The sequence below is a fragment of the Aplysia californica genome, unplaced genomic scaffold (assembly GCF_000002075.1).
Source record: "Aplysia californica isolate F4 #8 unplaced genomic scaffold, AplCal3.0 scaffold01348, whole genome shotgun sequence".
Taxonomy (NCBI): Eukaryota; Metazoa; Mollusca; class Gastropoda; order Aplysiida; family Aplysiidae; genus Aplysia; species Aplysia californica.
In genome coordinates, this window is record NW_004798618.1 from 8,131 (window position 1) to 15,660 (window position 7,530).

Genomic DNA, 7,530 nt, shown 5'->3' on the forward strand with positions numbered 1-7,530 from the left:
TCTCTCTCTCCCTCTCTCTCTTTTTCCTCCCTCTCTCTCTCTGTCTCTCTCTCTCTCCCACTCTCTTCCTTTCTCTTTCTTCTGTCTTTATCTCTCTTTCTCTCCCGCCCTCTCTCAAATCCCCCTGTCTCTGCTGCCATTCAAGTATTAAGTATTGATGAAACTTGATGTTAGTGGGCAATAATTCACTGCTTCGTGGGGTGCCACTTTCTGTCCTGAGCGAGTACGGTTCTGTTTCCCCATCATGTCCGACTAACGACAAGACTTTCACAATGTTTTGACTACCTGATGGAGAAAAAGAACTGGGCAAAACCCAATAATAAACCAATCCTGGCATCCCTGCGTCTCTGCAGAAGATCAATAACGATGTGCCCAGAAGGTAAATCTAATTTTCTTTCCATGAGTAGCGTGAAAGCCAGCAAAAACTGACTTTGGTACCCCTCTGCACAATGGATTTCTGGTACCACACATGTGTTCTTGGTTTTTGGGGCGAGTATCTGTCTGGGTTTTTCTAAAAACATAATGTTATTGTTATGTCGCTGCTTCTTCCTTTGTGCCTATGCCCTTTTTTATGAGTCCATCAGCGGGCTATGCGAAAATGTGCGAAGTTGTAAAGGTTTAATACCCCTTGCAACACTGTAAGGTTATTTAAAAGCTGGGACCTCCGAATTTCAATGTTTATGACGGTTAGGACCCTGCCAAATGGAATAATTCGTGTAAAGTGCCTCTCACAAAGGAGGACCGAAGTGAGGCTTGAATCAGTAACTCCACATTCCCTGTTCTGAGTCCCGTCGTTTATCACAAGACTATCAACGCTTTCTCTTTCTATGCAAAGACACAAGTCATGTACATAAGTTTTGTGTGTTTTATTTTGTTATGACAATCACAATGACAATCTTTATTAATTTTGCAGGGAGAAATGTTTCTAGGTCGTTAACAATGGCAGTAGACGTTACACAAGTTAGGCCTAAAGGTGCACTAACGCAAACGCACAACAAGACAGGACATTAGTCCGAGTAAATACATGTCTCACATGCTGGGACAACCCCCGCTCCGTAAAACAATCTCTCTTCTCTCTCTCTCTCTCTCTCTCTCTCCCTCTCTCTCTCTCTCTCTCTCTCTCTCTCTCTCTCTCTCTCTCTCTCTCTCTCTCTCTCTCTTTCTCTCTGTTTCATTTGTAGCAACATGTGTGGGCTATGTTGATAAGAAAAGAGGTTCTTCGTTATTTTTCAGTGGCTTTTTATCTTCTTTGTCATTCGCCAATCTCAGTATGTACCAGGGTGAGTCAAAAGGTAATGCACGTTCATTTATAACTTAAAGAAAAAAGAACACACTTGCAACTATGATACCTCCAATTGAAAGGGAGTATCTGAGGATCATATTTTTATTTCTCAACATAGTCTCCATTTCGTTCAATAGCAACTGTCCACCTTTTACTAAGTCCACCTATGCCAGCTATGTAAAACTAAGCAGATAGGTCGTAGGGGTACAGCAGTCTTGATTTCTCCATCGCTTCAATAGTGTTGACCGCTCAATGGTTCTCTTCTAGGACCGAAAAGGTAGAAGTCTAAAGGAGCTAAATCAGGAGAATAAGTTTGGTGGGGCAGTGGTTTCCACATAAATGGGGTGATTATCTCCCTTGTTCTGGTACTGGAACGTCGGCGGGCATCGTCATGGTGAAAAAACACTCTTTCCATGTTCAAATTTGATCGGACTTGTCGAATTTTCGCTTTCCGTCGTTTGAATGTTCCAATGTAGGGTTTAGAATTGACAGTTGCTCCTCGTGGTAACAAAAAATAATCTGTGATAAGCACGCTATGAACGTCCAAAACACAAACTGCCATGATTTTTCTGGCTGACTCCTCCGGACGGCGCTTGTCTGATAAGGGTATTGACACGTCTTCCTCTTCTTCCGGTTCATTGCATATACGTCCTAACCCACCTATATATGTGCCAAAATCTAGAGCTTGGTCCTTGTAAACATTTTGAAGTCAGTTTTGGATGTTATCGGTGGATTCACCTTCAAAAACAAGGAATTCAATCACTGCTCTCTACCTCTGACGGACCCCCAAGAGGGTAGCCATTTTGACGTGACGTCATTTGGGCCAAAATTAAAGAAATTTACATTTTAATAATTTGAGTTCAAAAGTATATAATAAAATATACAAGTACTTGTGAGCTGAATTTAATTAAATTTGAGGCAAAATTGTGAAAAATAATGAACAACTTGCATTACTTTTTGACTCCCCCTCGTTCAATTTAATGAAATACGGCTCTTTGTTGTTTTGTTAATCTGATCTTGGTCTATTTGTGTGCTATGTCTTTGTATGGACTATAGTAGAAGAATGCAAGAGGATCTCTGTTGTTTTAGCCCAGCAATTTTTTTTAAAAAGATACCTGGTTTAGTGTTTGGTATTATGGAAGAATACATACATATTTTTCTGCGAAAAGATTTGCAAAATATAAGATTTACAAGCATCACAGTCAGTTATGTAATAGTTTAAATTATGTTCTCAGTTTGTCAGCTTAGAGAACTAACTCACGGTAGCCGGTCTGAGGGAAGATTTCCAATCAACATACAGGGCAAATGAAGTACTGAGACAGTACTTCTGAAACATACTGACAATAATGAGTTATTAAATGAGATTGACCCCCAAAACCATATATGTACTGACACTTCTGATTCTGTCCGCTGCATTCCACATTAGTAGATCACTCAATTTTTTACGGTATATTGGAGACATCATTACATTTTGTCATTTTAGGGTTAGTTTTGCAATGATTTGGTTTCTACTTGAGGGACTGATATCCGGATGTATTTATTGGAAATCTTCCTTCTGCATCAAGAATGCAACTGACTTTTGACGTGACCCACCGTTCAGTTCCAATTGTCATATTATATAATACACTCCTGGACAATACATTCTAAAACGTATAAAATGAAATAACTTTGCATGCTGACAATCCTTATATGTACATATTTTAAAATAGGAAAGACATCCTAGCTTGAACCGACCATTAAAGAATTTGCTAACGGGTGAAGAGTGTTAACACTGGTCTTGATGCGCCATCTTTTGCATTCTTGAAAGAAAGTGAACACTTTCGAGTATACCCTGGGGCAGAAAACAGAGAATGAAAAAAGGCACACAGTTGGAAAAATGTTTAAGCTGTTATTAACTGGGTCTGGAAACTAAAGCAGGGAGAAAAAAAAATAGAGAGAGAGAGATAGAGAGAGAGAGAGAAAGTAAGAGAGAAAGAGAGAGAGACAGAGAGAAAAAGGGGTGGGGTTGAGAGACAGAGAGAAAGGGGGGCAGAGTGAGAAAGAGAAAGAAATAGGGGAGAGAGAAAGAGATAGAATGGGACAGTGTGAGAAGGAGAGAGATACACGTACACAGACACATAGACTGAAAGAGAGACAGACAGACAGACAGACAGACAGACAGACAGACAGACAGACAGACAGACAGACAGACAGACAGACAGAGGGAGATACAGATTTGCATATGATTTACATGTATAAATATATATATCATAAATGATAAAATAATAGTTTATTATTTATTTAAATGTATATGTATCTTTTAAATACCTATATAGAGAGAGAGTGAGAGAGAGAGAGAGAGAGAGAGAGAGAGAGAGAGAGAGAATGTATTTTTTAAAAATACCTATATATATATATATATATATATATATATATATATATATATATATATATATATATATATATAGAGAGAGAGAGAGAGAGAGAGAGAGAGAGAGAGAGAGAGACAGACAGACAGAGGCAGAGGCAGAGACAGAGACATAGAGAGATGAATGTAAAAATGAAGCGAAACAGTTGTGGTTGGCAGAAAAAAAAAGAAAAAAAATTATATGTTTGGATAACTGCACGAGTAGTTGGCACTGTCTTCACTCTCTGTCACCCGCCCCCCCGGACAGCCATCAATACTGCTCCATAGCAACCGGCGCGTCACCAGGAGAATGTAAGCTGTCCAATTTCCGGTAGCATGTTTTATGGCAAAATGGAAAAAGCGCAAAAAGACGGTCTCATTTGCATTGAATTGGGATAGGGGGAAATGGGGTGGGGGGAAACGCTTGAGATTTCGTGTTGGCTCACTATACTCAGTGGTTGATGACTGGAGTGGGATTTCTGTTGTTATGACTGTCTCGTTCTGTTTTGATGTTTTTAATTCGGGGGAGGGGTTGTTGTTGTTTTTTTGTGCTGTTTCGTTTTGTTTTTGTAGTTGTTGTTTTCAACAAATAGCATACATTTTGTTTCTTGCTTACAGTAAGCCTTGATTTTGATTCAGTAATTGTGAAAGAGTCATTCCTTTTTTTCCTCAGACTTGAGGAAGTAAAAAAATTTCTCCTATTTTTGTCCGGGATTTAAAACGTTTAATGAGTGATATTATATCATGATTAAAGCTAGTTTGTGAAGGCAAAACACCTGTCACAAATCGAAATAATTTTTGTCCAAACTGTTCACAACAGCGACCCCCTCCCCCCTACCAGAAATAAAATACAAGTGCAACAGTTTTTGTTTCCTTTTTTTCTTAAGGAAAGGGGGGGGGGGGGGGGGGCGGGGGTATAGACCTCCAAAGTCCCGATTAGGCTTGAAATTATGGAATTTAAGTAGTAGGCATTTTTAGCTTTCTCAGCCTCTCCTACAACCATTTTATCGCATAAGAACCCCCTAAAAACGGTATTTCTTCCCATTCCGGGCTTGTTTATCCCCACCATTTCCTCATAAAGTCAATATCTTATTTTTCTTTATCTGCCGTTTTGTCAAAATGCGATTTTTTCCTGTACTTTTTTGAATAACTCCACCATTTTAAATTCAATCTTCTTGAAATTTAAACAGAATGAAGAGAAGATATAATACTAAAAACTCATTTGTTTAATTTTTGTTATATGGAATATATTTTTGTAAGTGGTGTCTGGAGTGTGGATTTTCACGGATTTTTTGGAAACTTGAATACTACCTCAGGAAAAAATTCATTAAAAGATTTCTAATTCGTTTGGAAAAAAACAACAAACAATTTTTTTGATCTAATGTTTTTTAACACGCAATTAAAAAACACACAAAAACAATCCGTATCCATGAGCAATAAGTATGGTATTCATTACGTGACATGTCAACAAAACCCAATATGGTAGCCGTATCTATGGTAACGAAATTGTTTTCACAAATATGATTGCCTATTTTTAGACTCCTTATTATGCTTGTTATATATGTGAAATTTGGCAAAATTTGGTCCTCTATTAAGCGAGATAGCCTTCAGGTGTAAACCCCGCCCCCTCTTAATTTTTTATTTTGATCAATTTTCTTCTGTGCTTGGAGTAGCCACAAGCCATGAGTACATTATAAGGCATTGAATGAATCAACATTAGACTGTGTCTTTGAAGAAACAGCCACGGCTGTTACTCAAGGAAATGAGGCTTTTTCTCCCATTGAGTTTGTCGAACATTAATTTTGCCTGCGGGAAAGTAGTTTCCCACAGCAGTCGAGCAATTTTGATGTTTTGCTATTGTTTGTGGTGTTTTTTTTTAATGGGCTTTTTTTTTTGCTTGTTTTGTTAATTATTTTATTTTGTTTAGGGGATGGAATATGTTTTTGTTTTGTTCCTTTCTGTCTCTTGTCCTTTTTGCTGAACTCCCCACTGACGATGTTGTATTTATTATTGTTTATTTGCGTGTGGGTTTTTTTCGAGACGTGGGTTTCTTGCGCAAAGAAAAGAATAACAAGGATCTTCACTTTAAAAGGTGAAACGATGGCTCTTTAATGTTAACGCGTGTTGTTGAGAGACCTTTTCGATTGAACCTGAGAAAAAGAGTAATTGAATTGCTTGTTTCGCGTGATCTTTTAAAATATAGGCCTACTTTAAGAGTATTTACTTGAGAGTACGTTTTTCAAAGAGGAGAGGGAGAGACAAAGAGAGAGAGACAGACAGACAGACAGAGAGACAGAGAGAGGGGATGTGAGAAAGAAAAAAGGAAAGGGGGAGAGGGGGAAAAGAGGGGGGGGAGAGCAGGGAGCAGGTAGGCTGAAAGTCTTAAGCAAAGACAGGCAGAATGAGAGGACAGAGAAAAATACATACCCCCTCTCCCCATTTCCCCTTCTCTTTCTCTCACCCCCCCTCTCTCTCTCTCTCTCTCTCTCTCTCTCTCTCTCTCTCTCTCTCTCCCTCTCTGTCTCTCTGTCTCTCTGTCTCTCTCTCTGTTGCACAGAGAGAGAGAGACATAGAGAGAGAGAGAGAGAGAGAGAGAGAGAGGGGGGGGGGAGAGGGGGGAGAGAGAAAGAGAGGGAATGAGACAGATAAACAGAGACTGAGAGAGAGAGACAGTCAGACTAACAGTCACAAAAAGACGGTTCAGTGTGTGAAACGATAGAAAAGGGAGAGCTTAAGCAGAGTGCTGCTTTACTCAACACACTTAATCAAAATGAATGACAATCATTTCTCGTTCACGAATATTTGCATCCAATGAGTATCAACGTATATGGATAAAAATCGTTTTGAGACTTTGTCAGTATTATACATTAAATATGAAACAGAAAACTTAAGCAGGGTACTGCTTTATACAACGGCTTTTCAAAAATACTTAACCAAATTGAATGACAATCAGTTTTCGTTCTTGAATTGAGTGTTTGCATCTGATGAGTACCAATCTATATGGATAAAATTCGTTTTGAGACATTGCCAGTATGCATAATATATGAAAGAGGAAATCTTAAGCAAAAGACTGCTTAATACAACGGTTTTTCATTTACGACGATTTGCTTTCGATGTGGTCCATCTATTTTTTAAAAAATTTAAAAAGCAGAAGACATTATTAAATACTTTTTTTTCTTTCAGAAAGCGCACTGATGAGAGTGAAAGAATGCATGTGAAAGCGGACACCGGCGATATAATAAAGGTAAGGGGGAATGGAAAGGGGGAAGCTGTTGTGCAGGTTGGTTGGGGAGGGGGTGGGGGATGGGGATAATATTAAGTTCATCTTCTTGAATAGTTGGTATGAGAATGTGTATAAATACTCAGATTTTAGTGTGATTAAGGTTATTTCGCACTGATTGTCCTTCTGATTCTTTTTTAAATCTTTTTTTAGAGTTAGTTCCAGGTACAAAATATATCTGGTTTCATAGAAACAAGAAAATGTAAAGGATGAGGGTTTTGAACCAAAAGTAACATGTCTTGTCTAAGTCAAGGGCGCACATATCAAATTAGAGAGGGTTCTTTATTTTATTGAAAACTGAAGATTAGTAATAAAAAATCGATTTTCAGAAACGAAAAAGAGCCGATAACAAAGAAAACATCACAAACAAGCGTACAAGTAAGGATAAAAGAGTAAGATCATAAATGTGGTACCAAAAAATGACACGGGATCCAAATTTTTTTTTTACCACATAAAAGCTTACCTTTTTTTTGTTGATTTAAAAAAAATTTACCTCGTATCTGGTTGAACATACCTCTGCTGCTGGTGCTCCTTCTTTCTTCCAGAAATGTTTAAACGCATTCCTCTTTTTATAGCTTTCCG